The sequence below is a fragment of the Scyliorhinus canicula genome, chromosome 22, assembly GCF_902713615.1.
Source record: "Scyliorhinus canicula chromosome 22, sScyCan1.1, whole genome shotgun sequence".
Classification (NCBI taxonomy): Eukaryota; Metazoa; Chordata; class Chondrichthyes; order Carcharhiniformes; family Scyliorhinidae; genus Scyliorhinus; species Scyliorhinus canicula.
The window spans coordinates 17,726,819-17,740,913 of NC_052167.1; the positions used below are offsets into that span (position 1 = coordinate 17,726,819).

At 49.8% G+C, this 14,095-nt stretch overlaps 1 protein-coding gene across 11 annotated transcripts in view; it reads right to left on the bottom strand.

Moving 5' to 3' along the window:
* The window catches only part of rassf4a (Ras association domain family member 4a), a 299,412-nt gene that overhangs the window by 222,740 nt on the left and 62,577 nt on the right, over nucleotides 1-14,095 (bottom strand). For 3 of the 11 annotated variants that reach the window (XM_038782774.1, XM_038782772.1, XM_038782768.1), the window contains exon 3: nucleotides 7,765-7,920. The exons of the other annotated variants lie outside the window; for them this stretch is intronic. The gene's annotated coding sequence lies outside the window, so the exon portion shown is untranslated. The remainder of the gene's footprint in view (nucleotides 1-7,764; nucleotides 7,921-14,095) is intronic. 11 annotated transcript variants of the gene reach the window in all.

The window sequence follows — 14,095 nt, forward strand, 5'->3', positions numbered from 1 at the left end:
GATGATGTGGGTGGGTGGGTAGGAAGATCAGGTTTAAACAAACAAAGAGAAAACAAAGAAAATTACAGCACAGGAACAGGCCCTTCGGCCCTCCCAGCCTGCGCCGATCCAGATCCTTTATCTAAACCTGTTGTTTAGGGTCCGCCTCGTCCGCTGTTTGTCCTTAGCCCCCCCCCCCCACCCCACCTGGGTCTGTCGGAGACATTCAAAACGGTCGGCACCTTGCCAGATGCCTTGCCAGTGGTGCGGATGTGGCATTTATTCGGGGAGGCTTGGAGGACGTCTCCCGGTGAACCTGCTCCGGCTGTCTTGCATCAGGCTTGCGGACGACATGACCCGGCCGATGTAGCTGCTTAACCATAACCAGGGCCCGAATACTGGAGATGTTGACCTGAGAGAGGACAGCGATATTGGAGCGCCTATCTTACCACCGAATTTGCAGTATTTTCTATATAATTAGATAGCATCTGAAGCACAGAATCATGCTTTATTGCTCCGTGTTTTTTTAATACATTTAGAGCAGCCAATTATCTTTTTTTCCCCAATTAAGGGCCAATCCAACTTGGCCAATCCACCTAACCAGCACACCATTGGGTTGAGGGGTTGAAAACTGCGCAGGCACGGGGAGAATGTGCAAACTACACACAGACAGTGACCCAGGGCCTGGATTCGAACCCGGGTCCTCAGTGCCGTAGACCCAGTGCTATCCATTGTGCCAGATGCTACCCTATATCTGCTCCATGTTGGTGTTTATGCTCCGCACCAGCGTCCTCAAGCTCTTCAATATGATGTTTTGGCATAGCTGGATTGGACAAGGGGCAATACTGTTCTGCCGTTTTATTCCACCCTCTGGAGCTCTCTGACCATTCCCCTCCTGCTTCTTCATACTCCATTTCTGCCCACTGCTGCATTATTACCTTCCTCCTTATTGTCAGGTGGCCTGAGACACCTCCTGCAAGCTCCTCCAATTCTTCCTTCAGGGCGTTGAAACGGAGGGATGAAGTCAGCGACAGAAAAACAGCAATTGTGAAAGTACAATCTGAATTGCGTAAATGAATGTGGTGGCCGGTGCGGTGAGATCTCCCACGCCATTGGGGGGCCCTTGATAGTGAGGGCCAGGACAGGGTGGCCTCCTGGCTCGCCCCCCCATCACTGACGAGGTGCCTGGGCGACACATCCAGGCTGGCAGTCTGCCCGGGTACCAGGGTAGCACTGCCACAGGTCAGTCCCTGGGGGGGAGGGGGGGGGGGGGCATGCTGATGAAAGGAAGGATGAGGGGGGCTATGAAAGGTAGGTGTTGAGGGGCCTCCGGAGGTTTGTGGGGGGGGGGAGGGGGGGCTCTGAAAGAGGACATGGGAAGGCCTGAAAAGAGGGGGGAGTTCACAGCAACCCCATAACGGGGTGTCCTCACTTGTGGGGGATGTGTGTTTGGGGGGGGGGGGGGGGGAATGGTGACACTGCCTGTGGGTGGCCTGTGGTGTGGGGGACCCTTGAGCTCACTGACAGATCGGTACACCCTTTCCAAACGGCGCCCCGACCCCTGAGGAGCTGGTCGGACCAGCGAGTTCAGCTCCCCAGTGAGGAAACAAATTCCGACCAACTCTCCGCGGGGAGGTGGTGGTGGTGGGGGGGGGGGGCCGAACACGCCTTTGTCAACGGGATTTCCCGGTGATTGCACCCCCTCGTCGCCGGGGAACCTGTGCGCCGGCGTGGGACCGGAATATCCCGCCAGCGTGAACAGCTGGTCGACCCCACCCCAGGTGTGGGCTCGTCCTGGGGAGAAACTCCCCAGGACCCAAAACTGTGACTAAGTGTGGTTAGATAGTGGTGGGGAACTCGCCAACCCAGAGCGGGGGAGAAACTCCAAGCCAACCCCTCCTGAAATGACACCAATAAACCTTTCCGTTAGATTGTGTCCCATACGTACATTCCATACGCCAGTTACTGTTAGCAAGGCATCAAAACAATTATTTTCCCACAAGAGCAAAAGCCCCAAAAATAGGGGGGCAAAAAAAATCAAAAATCTTTTATACATCTCTGAAGTTACTTATTAGATTCAGCAATTTTAAATCTCTGTTCCCACCTTATTTTTCAAACGCCGTTTTCTCCTATTGCTCCGTTGGCCACTTTGCTGATCGTAGCTACCAGCAACAACAAACCCCTGCAAGATCTACACTATGGCAGCTCAGTCATCAGGACTCACAATCTACATCCTCCAACACCTCACATAGCCCATTACATAAAATTGATCGACAAATCCCAGAAGGACAAGAGCAGCAGATGCCTGGAAACCCCACCACCTGGAGGTTCCCCTCCAAGTCACTCACCACCCCGACTTGGAAATGTATCGGCGCTCCTTCACAGTCGCCCGGGCAGCATCCTGGAACTCTCTCCCTAACAGCACAGTGGGTGTGCCTACACCTCAAGCGGTTCAAGAAGGCAACGCACCACCACATTCTGAAGGGCAACTAGGGATGGGCCACAAATGCTGGCCTAATCAGCGATGCCCACATCCCGTAAATGAATTATTTTAAAATCAAATAAACTAGTTACGACGGACCTTTAAATAAATCAAATATTCACATTCGATTTGACATTTATACCTACATCAACCGGAGTTAAAATGTTTCATGTTCAATTTCGACATCTTATTGCACCTGGGAAAACAGTAAAATTGGATGGTGCATATATTTGCCAAGTACATGTCGCTAAAAACACTTGGTTTGCATTCGAACCCAATATGTTGCAATGGGAGTCTCAGTAATTATAGTTACTGACTTACGGTGATGATGTTTCACCTGCAGAGATTGCATATTGTGCCATACAAATCTCACTGTTCACAAGATTTTGCCCTACGCTAAGTTATGAAAGCAAGTTAGTGTAGCATTGTTGGGCGCTCAACTGCTCTATTTACTGAGACGGAGAGGCTTAGCGTGGCCCGCACATTGTTTGACCCACTGTTCTTGGTAATGTAAAATCATTCAATGAAACAATTACTTTACACTGAATGGCCCAGTCTGGCTGGGATCACGGGACAACAATGATGTCAAAACACATGCGAAGTTCCAGTCTGCAGCCCATAGCTTTTCTATATAATGATCTATTGAGATTGCGAGTCTGCTTGCATTAATCACTAGGATGTGTCCAAACATGCTCAATGGCAGGCGTTTAGTTACTTGGCGAAAACAAAGAATACAGCACAGGAACAGGCCCTTCAGCCCTCCAAGCCTGCACCGACCATGGTACCTGCCAAATCTAAAACCGTCTGCACTTATGGAGTCTGTATCCTTCCATTCCCACCCTATTCATATATTTGTCTAGATGTCCCTTAAAGGCCGCTATCGTACCTGCTCCCACCACCTCCCCAGGCAACGCCTTTCATATAGTTACCACCCTCTGTGCAAAGATTCTTGCCTTGCACATCTGTTCTGAACTTTTCCCCACGCACTTTAAACCTATGCCCCTAGTACTTGACTCTCCTACCCTAGGAAAGAGCATCCGGCTATCCACTCTGTCCATGCCACTCATTTTTTAAAATATAAATTTAGTGTACCCAATTATTTTTTCCAATTAAGGGGCAATTTAGCGTGGCCAATCCACCTACCCTGCACATCTTTGGGTTGTGGGGGTGAAACCCACGCAGACACGGGGAGAATGTGCAAATTCCACACGGACAGTGACCCAGAGCCGGGATTCGAACCCGGGTCCTCAGCGCTGTAGGCAGCAGTGCTAACCACTGTTCCACCGTGCTGGCCTTCCGTGCCACTCATAATCTTGTCGACCTCTATCAGGTCGCCTCTCAACCTCCGCTGTTCCAGTGAGATCACAGAGTTTATCTCACCGCTCCTCAAAGCTAATGCCCACCATACCAGGCAACATTCTAGTAAAACGCTTCTGTACCCTCTCCAAAGCATCCACATCTTTCTGGTAGTGTGGTGACCAGATTATTCCAAATGAGGCATATCTAAGGTCCTGTACAGCTGCAACCTGACTTGCCAATTTTTATATCCAATGCCCCGACCAATGAAGGCCAGCATGCCGGATGCCTTCTTGGCCACCTTATCCACATGCGTTGCCACTTTCAGTGATCGGTAGGCATGCATATCCAGATCTCTCTGCCTGTCAGTACTCGCAAGAGTTCTACCATTTATTGTGTAATTCCTGCATACATTGAACCTTCCAGAGTGCGTTACCTCCCACTTGTCCGGATTAAACTCCATCTGCCCTTTCTCCGCCCAAGACTCGAACCAGTTTAAATCCTGCTGAATCCTCTGACAATCCTCTTCACTATCCGCAACTCCATCAATTTTTGTGTCATCTGCAAATTTACTAATCAGGGCGGCTACATTTTAGCAAAGTTTTATTTAACAGTTTAAAATGTGTTGTAGGTCCCTGAGCTGTACGTACTTCAGTAAATTTATGAACAATTAGCTTGTGCAGTGGATTAAAGTAGCATTTGAACGTTGACCTGGGGAGCTGGCTTACAATCATCTTTTCTCATCCCATTTTCTTCTTTTCCTTCCCAAAGGTATTGTTTGATTCTATGCCAGAATACAGTTCGAATCAAACATGTAGCGCACTGGCACATCATCTGAGTGAGCACTCCATGGCAACCTTGACTATGAACGTCCAATGACTTGTTTATTCAGGGGCATTATGACCGAGTCCAAATCTGTGGGCACATGGGGCACGTGCTCAGTAAGATTTGCAAGGTGGTGGTCAGAATGGGGAACCCTGGGCAACTTTATTCACCTGGAATAAAGGTGAGCTGGGTGTAATTGGGTACGGATATTATCGCATAGCGGACCTCAGACAAAGCAAAATTAGACCAAGTCTCAGGAATTTCCATACTTGTATGGTTCAGATTATGGGCGGGATTCTGCAATAATGGGGCTATGTCCCCGCAACGGCGTGAAAACCAGCGGCAACCATTCCGGCATCGACGGCCCCCCGAAAGCGAGGAATCCTCCACTTTCTCGGGGGCGAAATTGATGCCTAAGTGGTTCGCGCAGCTCCAGCTGGCGGCGAAAGGCCGTCGCGAGTTCGCGCATGCGCAGAACAGCCGGCGTGGTCTCGCGCGTGCGCAGACCGGCCAGCGTATTTCCGCGCATGCCCGTTCCCTTCTCCGTGCCGGCCCCCGGGCAATATGGCGGAGCCATAAAGGGGCCCGGTGCGGAAGAAAGAAGGCCCCCACGGAACCAGCCCCCCCCCCCCCCCCCCCCCCGCAGATTGGTAGGCCCTGATCGCAGGCCAGGCCACTGTGGGGGGGGGGGTGCCTCTCTCTCCCCCCCCCCCCCCCCCTAGCCCAGGACAGCCCCTGCACACTTATATGCCAGGTCCCGCCGTGTGGGAGGTGAGTAATTCACGCCGCCGGGACTGGGCAAAACTTGACGGCCACTCGGCCCATCGCGGCCCGGAGAATCGCCAGAGGGGCCATTGACCGGCGTGGCGGGAATCCCACTGGCCCCCGAAAAACGGTTCCGGAGAATAGGGCAGCCCGGCGCAGCGTCGGAGAATCCTGGCCCATGTGTTAGCTTCACCTTAACCAGACAAATCTCATGATTCCTCACTACCAAGTTTCTCTTCAGGGTTGGCGAGCAGAAATGCTGACCAGACAGTGGGCAGCACGGTAGCATGGTGGTTAGCATAAATGCTTCACAGCTCCAGGGTCCCAGGTTCGATTCCCGGCTGGGTCACTGTCTGTGCGGAGACTGCACGTCCTCCCCGTGTGTGCGTGGGTTTCCTCCGGGTGCTCCGGTTTCCTCCCACAGTCCAAAGATGTGCGGGTTAGGTGGATTGGCCATGCTAAATTGCCCGTAGTGTCCTAAATAGTAAGGTTAAGGGGGGGTTGTTGGGTTACGGGTATAGGGTGGATACGTGGGTTTATCATTGCTTGGCACAACATCGAGGGCCGAAGGGCCTGTTCTGTGCTGTACTGTTCTATGTTCTATGCTTGGTGATTCTCAAGCTTGTACTGAACTTTGCTTAGACCACACCGCGGCTGGGTCGCCTCTAGTAGCTTCTGCATAAAACACATAGTTGCTTCAATTGATGTGGTCAGTGTCCATGACCCTTCACAGTCGCCAACGTACACCCGTCTGGTTGTCCCCTCCCTTTACATCAACAGCAGTAGGGTCCAACACGTCTTGTGGCCTATGGATGCCCATGTGAACGTTGAGGGCTCCTGGATATCCCAATGCATGTCGGGTGGTCGTTGCTGGGAGGTGCTAGCCTCTCCCTCCTGATGCCTGGCACCCAACTTTAATCCCCTGACACTCAAGGATTAAACCCCTATCCCTGACTTGGATAATGAGGGCAGCTGAGTGTGGTGAAGGATAAATGATGATGGTCAATTGCTTGGGTGAGCATGAATCACAGGGATGTAAGAAGACACAAGATGTCTCAGAGGCAGAGAAAGGCAACACCAATAGACAATAGATACTCCGGTTTGGACATCCTGCAATCTTATTGCTATCATGCCTTTACATTTAACACCTGGGCAGCCACTGCGTGATGTATGACTTGAAGCCCGACGGCACGTCACATATTGTGCTACCCCCACCCCAGAATCTTACTGTCCCGTCTTCTCGCCCTGACAGCCAGCCCCTTAGGATGGCAACCTACAGTCTTATTCCGTCCAAATCAGGTTCCCTCACCCCCAGACCACTGGCAGCCAAAGTCTGTTCAGCTCTCTGGCTCTCAAGCCTGCAAATTCAACAGTGGCTGCGAGAAGGTCACCATTCGACTCTAATGTCCGAGTTCAGCCAACTGCCTGGATGGGGGGTAAAAAGCTCTCAGGCAAGCCACAGAGCTCTGCGGTAATGGAGAATAGAAAAAAAAGCATCGAGTTCAGCCAGGCTTCTGGTGTGCAATCCAGGAAACTCTGCACAGTTAATGAGGCATGAAATGCAGTGTAAACAAACAATCTCCACAGGTCCATGAAGCAGAAAGCAGCTGGCAAAATCGCACATGCTCCCAAAGGTTAATGGGGCGTGAGATGGAATATGAACAAGCAAGTTCAACGGTCAACAGGCATACTGCAACAGTGAAAAAGGGGGCGTGAAATGCTTCACCAAGAGAAAAACTGTAGAATGGATCTGTCTTGTGAGAGGAGTTTAGGGCAGACAGGCTGCGGCTGTGCGTTGTTAAGGGGTGTTAAACATGAAAGAACGCAGGCTTCACAGACCCACCTCAACCCCCATCCCAGGGGAAGCCCCTGACCTGGCCCTTTCCAGCCCAATCCGAGTTCCCCAACCCACAGTTCTCTTGAAAGATCCATCTCTTCCCCCCCCCCACCCCACCTGGCCAGCAGTTACTTTACCCTGGCACTAAGTGGAGAGGGAATACTCAACTCCTTCCTCCCTCTCGGAGTCCAGGGCGACTGGTCCCCATTTTTAAAAGACAAGTAGTAATTGGCGCCCACTTGACATCCCGCTGGTGGGCGGGAGTGAGGCCAGAACATCCAACCTAATCTCGTTAATGAGATTAGAATTAATTCAAATGCGGGCTGATCAGGTTCTCGCTCTTTCTGGGCAAGATCCGGATCACATCAGCGTGAAGAGCTCGGGAAGATCGCAAACTGATTTGTGCTCGGCACAAATCCCGTTTTGGGCCCCGCACAAGATGTTCCCGACTCGAGGGCATTCGCGCCGGGCGTTATGCGGTCAGAAAATTGCCCCATCGTGTTTCTTCCAATCTCCTCTTTCCAAACACCATTTCCTATTTGTCCCCTCTCCTCCTGATCCGTAGACGCTCAGTTCTTACCAGATATGGGCCCGATACACTCTGTGAAAGGCGTAGCACCAAGGGGGAGGGTAGGAAGAGGGCGGGCACCGAGAAAAGGGAGGGTGCGGCCTGGCACTTCCAATGTACTGCCTCAAGGCAAGAGTTGCTGCGGGGCTGCCTCAGGGAACTGCTGACCTGTTTTTAAAAAGAGATTCATATATTGTAATGGAAAAACAATGCTAATAATCAGAATAATAATAATCTTTATTGTCACGAGTAGGCTTACATTAACACTGCAATGAAGTTACCGTGAAAATTTCCTCGTCGCCACATTCCGGCGCCTGTTCGGGTACACGGAGGGAGAATTCAGAATGTCCAATTCACCTAACAGCACGTCTTTCGGGACTTGTGGGAGGAAACCGGAGCGCCCGGAGGAAACCTACGCAGACACGGGGAGAACGTGCAGACTCCGCACAGACAGTGACCCAAGCCGGGAATCGAACCCAGGAACCTGGGGCTGTGAAGCAACAGTGCTAACCACTGTGCTACCGCGAACGTGACGCGCAAATCTCAGTCCCCAGACACCTTTTTAAATTTTATTCCAGCCCTGACGTTTCATCTCGCCCCAGGTCGAGGTGCGGAGCTAAAGGTTAACAGCCGCCTGGCCAAGCAAGCAAAGGCTAGAGCAGGGAACCAAAAGAAAATCTTTTTATTTATCCCGTAGGGTTATATGGAACACAGAAAGAGAACATTCAGCCCAACTAGTCAACGCCTGCTTTAATGCTTCACTTGAGCCTCGTCCCATTCTTCCTCATCCAACTCCTGCAACACAATTCTGTTCCTTTGAACATAATGTACTTATGCAAACTTCCCTTACACGAATGTGTACAATTTTTCTCAATTGCTCCCTGTGGGAGCGAATTCCCCCTTCTCACCACGCCGGGAAAAAATGTCGATCTGATTTCTTGCCGTCTGTTCTTTATTGAGGGCCTCCAGTTTGGCCTCCTGCCCCCCCCCCCCCATCCCCCCCCGCCCCCCCGCCTTCTCAACCTTGCCCCTCGCCTGAGGTGTGGTGATCCTCAGATTAAATCGCCACCAGTCAGCTCCCCCACCCCGCCTAAAGGAGAAAGCAGCCTATGGTCATCTGAGACTATGGTGACTTTACTTTACAAGGGCAGCACAGGAGTATAGTGGTTAGCACAACTGTTTCACAGCTCCAGGGTCCCAGATTCGATTCCCGGCTTGGGTTACTGTCTGTGCGGAATCTGCACGTTCTCCCCGTGTGTGTGTGTGGGTTTCCTCCGGGTGCTCCGGTTTCCTCCCACAGTCCAAAGATGTGCAGGTTAGGTGGATTGGCCATGCTAAATTGTCCATAGTGTCCAAAATTGCCCTTGGAGTTGGGTGGGGTTACTGGGTTATGGGGATAGGGTGGAGGTGTGGGCTTGGGTAGGCTGCTCTTTCCAAGAGCCGGTGCAGACTCGATGGGCCGAATGGTCTCCTTTTGCACTGTAAATTCTATGAAAAGTGGAAACACTCAGAGACCTCCAGTAGATCACCCTTCAACCAGGTCTTTTCAGGAGAAACAAAATAAGAGACATGGTGTTCAACCTTTCCCGATAGCAACGTCTCGCAGTTCTGCTGTCATCCTTGTAAATCTATTTTGCCCCCTCTCTAGTTTCTATATCCTTTCATTCCAACATGTCGACATTAGGGCAGATGCAGCAAACCCTCGCTGGCATGCTCCTGGGTACACTTCATTAATGTACCTTCCTTCTGACTGCCATTTTCCAGCCCAAATTTAATGTTCATTTCTCCAACTGTATTCTTCCCTCAATTACCACTTGTACTCAACTACCAACACACAACTCGCAATTATACAGAACCTTTAACACAGTAAAATGTCTCAAAGCAGAAGCTTCGCCATCAAAATTTGACATCAAGCCATGCAAGGAGGCATTAGGTCAGATGAGAAGAGATTTCTCAAAGTGGGAGGTTTTAAGGTGCATCCTAAAGAAGGAAAGAGAGAGGGAATGGTTTAGGGGGGGGGAATATCTGAGCTTAGGGTCTCAGCTGCTGAAAGCACATCTGCCAATTGGGGGACATTAAAAAAAGAAATATTGCGTGTTGGTGGAATCATGACTGGTACAGGCTTGAAGGGGCCGAAGGGCCTGTTCCTGTGCTGTATTGTTCTTTGTTCTATTGCTCAAGGGGCCAGAATTGGAATAATGCAAATGTCTCAAATAGATACAAGGCTGGAGGAGATTACCAGTGATAGGAAGTGGCAAGTGCAGGAGGAGTTTGAAAACAAGGATGAAAATGTTGATGTCAAGGAGCTGCTTATCAGGGAGTCAACGGCAGGTCAAGGGGCAACTTGGTGTGAATATGCAAAAATACTGCGGAAACTGGAATCTGAAACAAGAACAGAGGACGCTGGGAAAACTCAGGAGATGCTGGCGGACCTGCTGAGGTTTTCCAGTGTCCTCCCTCCTTGCAAACGTTGTATGAAGTCGTACAACACTAGGTTAAAGTCCAACAGGTCTGTTTCGAATCACTAGCTTTCGGACCGCAGCACTCACCCGAGGAAGGAGCAGCGCTCCGAAAGCTAGCGGTGCGAAACAAACCTGTTGGACTTTAACCTGGTGCTGTGAGACTTCTTACTGTGCTCGCCCCAGTCCAACACCGGCATCTCCACATCTTGCAAACCTGGTGTGAGGCTGGTTTGGGATGGCTACAAGTTCAAGGGGCTGGTTTAGCTCACTGGGCTAAATCGCAGGCTTTTAAAGCAGACCAAGGCAGGCCAGCAGCACGGTTCAATTCCCATACCAGCCTCCCCGGACAGGCGCCGGAATGTGGCGACTAGGGGCTTTTCACAGCAACTTCGTTGAAGCCGACTTGTGACGATAAGCGATTTTCGTTTCATTTTTCATTTCGCGAATGATCGAGTGTGGGAGTGCGGGAGAATAGTCAAATCCAGGCGTGGCCGGCAACCTCAGCAGCAGAATCAGTCAATGTTACGGAGGTGCAACTAGGTTGTCTCAGTGATCAGGCGGATGCGAGATCAGTAAGTTCACCTTGAGTTCAAGGTTACAAACAGTCTGGCTCAGCTCCAAGACAGTTGCCGGGGAGTGGAAAGGAGGGCACATTTCGGGAGCTGTGTTTGCGACGGAACCCGAAAATAACAATTTCAGTCTCCCTAACATTTGTTTGTTTATTTATTTTTTGAATATAAATTTAGAGTGCCCAATTCTTTTTTTTCCCCCCCCCCAATTAAGGGGCAAATTCACCGCCAAATTCATTGCCATTTCACCGACCCTGCTCGTCTTTTTGAGTTGTGGGGGTGTGACCCATGCAAACATGGAAATGAAAATGAAAATCGCTTCAAGTGACGTTACTGTGAAAAGCCCCTGTGTGAGGGGCTGAGAATGTGCCTGAGGGGCCACTACAAAACAATGGTGAGGTATCAAAGAAATCTCCAATTTCAGCCGCAGAGCTTCTGTGCCTGTCCATCTTATGTGAAATCATGACTAGATTTTCCAGTCTACTACCCTGAGGAGGTTTTCTTGTTTTTGTGCAGTAATGAATTGCCTGATCAATTTTCATTGTGAAGTGATTCATACGCTGCTGATTTCAACAGTTCACCTGCTGTCTAAAGAGAAAAACACCGTAAGAACTGACTCACCCTGTTGGCTCATCTTGGCCAACGTGTTATTAAACGATTCTTTGTGGGAAAAGTGCTATTTGGCAAACAATCTATTTTGTGAAAGACGTAATACACAACACCGCAAGTTTCAAAACATGTCCCTGTGTTGCCCACACATGAAATACGTTACGTTAGAACAGTACAGCACAGAACAGGCCCTTCGGCCCTCGATGTTGTGCCGAGCAATGATCACCCTACTTAAACCCACGTAACCCGTATACCCGTAACCCAACAATCCCCCCATTAACCTTACACTACGGGCAATTTAGCATGGCCAATCCACCTAACCCGCACATCTTTGGATTGTGGGAGGAAACCGGAGCACCCGGAGGAAACCCACGCACACACGGGGAGGACGTGCAGACTCCACACAGACAGTGACCCAGCCGGGAATCGAACCTGGGACCCTGGAGCTGTGAAGCATTGATGCTAACCACCATGCTACCGTGAGCCACCGAATAGTTGTGATAAAAGTTACACGTGGCTCTCCTTCCTACCAAAGAAAACTTCCCTGAATTTCCTCAGTGCACGTGGCATATTCCTGGTGAAAATCAGCAAGTTGGGAAGAAATGTCAGGTGGGAGCCGAAACTGCCTTGTTTCTACCCGGAAAACGACAACCCCCTACGTTTCCACCACGAATGTCCCAATTCTTGTGGGCTGATAGGTGGAGGTGAGTAGGAAGGTCAATGGTATGTTAGTTACACGACTTAGGTACACAGGTGAAGGGCATTGTCCAGTTAAGTACTTGGAGCACATATAAAGAGACACTTTCCGGGGACCCGGTTAGCACCATAGGGGATAGGGTGCTTCCCAAGCCCCTAAAATGACACTCGTTTAATTATTTAAGGTTCCTTTAAATTGTAATTTAGTTACTGTGGCCTGAAGTGCCGACATTTGGCTTAGCTGACTTCTCTTTATTGATTAATTAGTTCCGAAGTTTCCACCGATACTAAAAAAGAATGTATAAAGGTGATTCCCTGGCAGTCTAGTGGTTAAGATAAAACACTCTCGCGGCGCAGGCTGGGTTCAATTCCCAGTCAGGGAATAAAATAAACGAAAAGGAGTATGAGGAGAGAGACTGGGTGTCCTTAGAGAGGGAGTATGCAATGCCCACCAGTACGATTAAAGCGTTCCGTGACTGGTCGACACCATGGGAGCAGGAGTGCTTCCTCACGCCATCAAATTACATTTTGAACCCTGGTCGCTGGGAGGCAGCAGTGCTGACTCCTTCAAGATTTTTCTCTTTTGTTACAGTTCCCCTTTGAGGGCTATTACTAAGGTGTGACTTGCTGGGGGCAGCACGGTGGCGGTAGGTTAGCCCTGTTGCCTCACGGCGCTGAGGTCCCAGGTTCGATCCCGGCTCTGGGTCACTGTCCGTGTGGAGTTTGCACATTCTCCCCGTGTTTTCATGGGTTTTGCCCCCACAACCCAAAGATGTGCGGGCTAGGTAGATTGGCCATGATAAATTGGAAAAAATGAATTGGGTACGCTAAATTTATATTTTTTTTAAAAATTGACTTGCTGGTTTGCCCACGTGTTACGAGTGAAGCAATTAGTTTTCGCTCAAAAGACCATAAGGAGGGACTGCTTGGACACATTTTGGCAGGTAAGAAGCAGACATATTTAATGCTGCATCCTGACTCAAGCTATTCTTCAGAAAGGTGTTACTATCCAGTCTCATACCTCAACAATTGGCGTGGGATCGATAGAACATGGAGCAAAGCAAGCCTTGAGGATTTTGGGGCCCAAGATTTCTTAATCATAACATTGTAGCCTCGAGTAGAAATGCTTGTCGCAATTTAATGAGTGCTAATACGTTTTTTTCCCCGTCTTAGCAGACTGAAATAATGTCAACAGGTTGAAGAAACTCACAAACTGGGCCCGTTGCCACAGTTCAGTATGTTTTGTCCATTTTTCTCGTCAGTGAGATATTCATGTTGGTAATACCATGAAGTCAATCGCATATATAGGTTGATTAGGTTGATTATTGAAACATTAAATATCCACGTAGCAAGGTAAGATGGGGCGGGGGGGGAAGAGAGAGGCCTGAAGGGGTGTATGAAGAATCGGCCCATGAAATGGGGGAATGAAGGGTGGTGGGGGGGAAAAAAAAGGTGGCACAGTGGTCAGCATTGCTACCTCACAGCGCCAGAGATCAGGATTCAATTCTGGCCTTGGGTGACTGTGTGGAGTTTGCACTTTCTCCCCCCTGTCTGCTCCGGTTTCCTCCGGGTGCTCCGGTTTCCTCCTACAGTTCAAAGATGTGCAGGTTCGGTGGATTGGCCATGATAAATTGCTCTCTAGAGTAGGTTTGCAGGAATAGGGTTGAGGATTGGGCCTAGGTAGGATGTCTTTCAAAGGGTCGGTGCTGACTCGATGGGCCAAATGGCCACTTTCTGCACTGTACAGATTCTACGAAGCGAGCGATCTGGTTGAAGGCATGAAAGATTTATTTCAGAAAAAATTGGCGCTCAGATGAATATACAATGATGATTAATATTCAAAGACTGCCCGAATCAATCTAAATTTTCCTGAGTTTACATTTGCTTCAGAATGAACAAACTACCATTCTTGTTTCCTTGCCAAATCTGCAGCTTAACTGTGGAAATGTCATTGGATCAAAGTTTGTTTGTGCTGGTTAACTCAACAATGTCAGGGCCAGATGGATT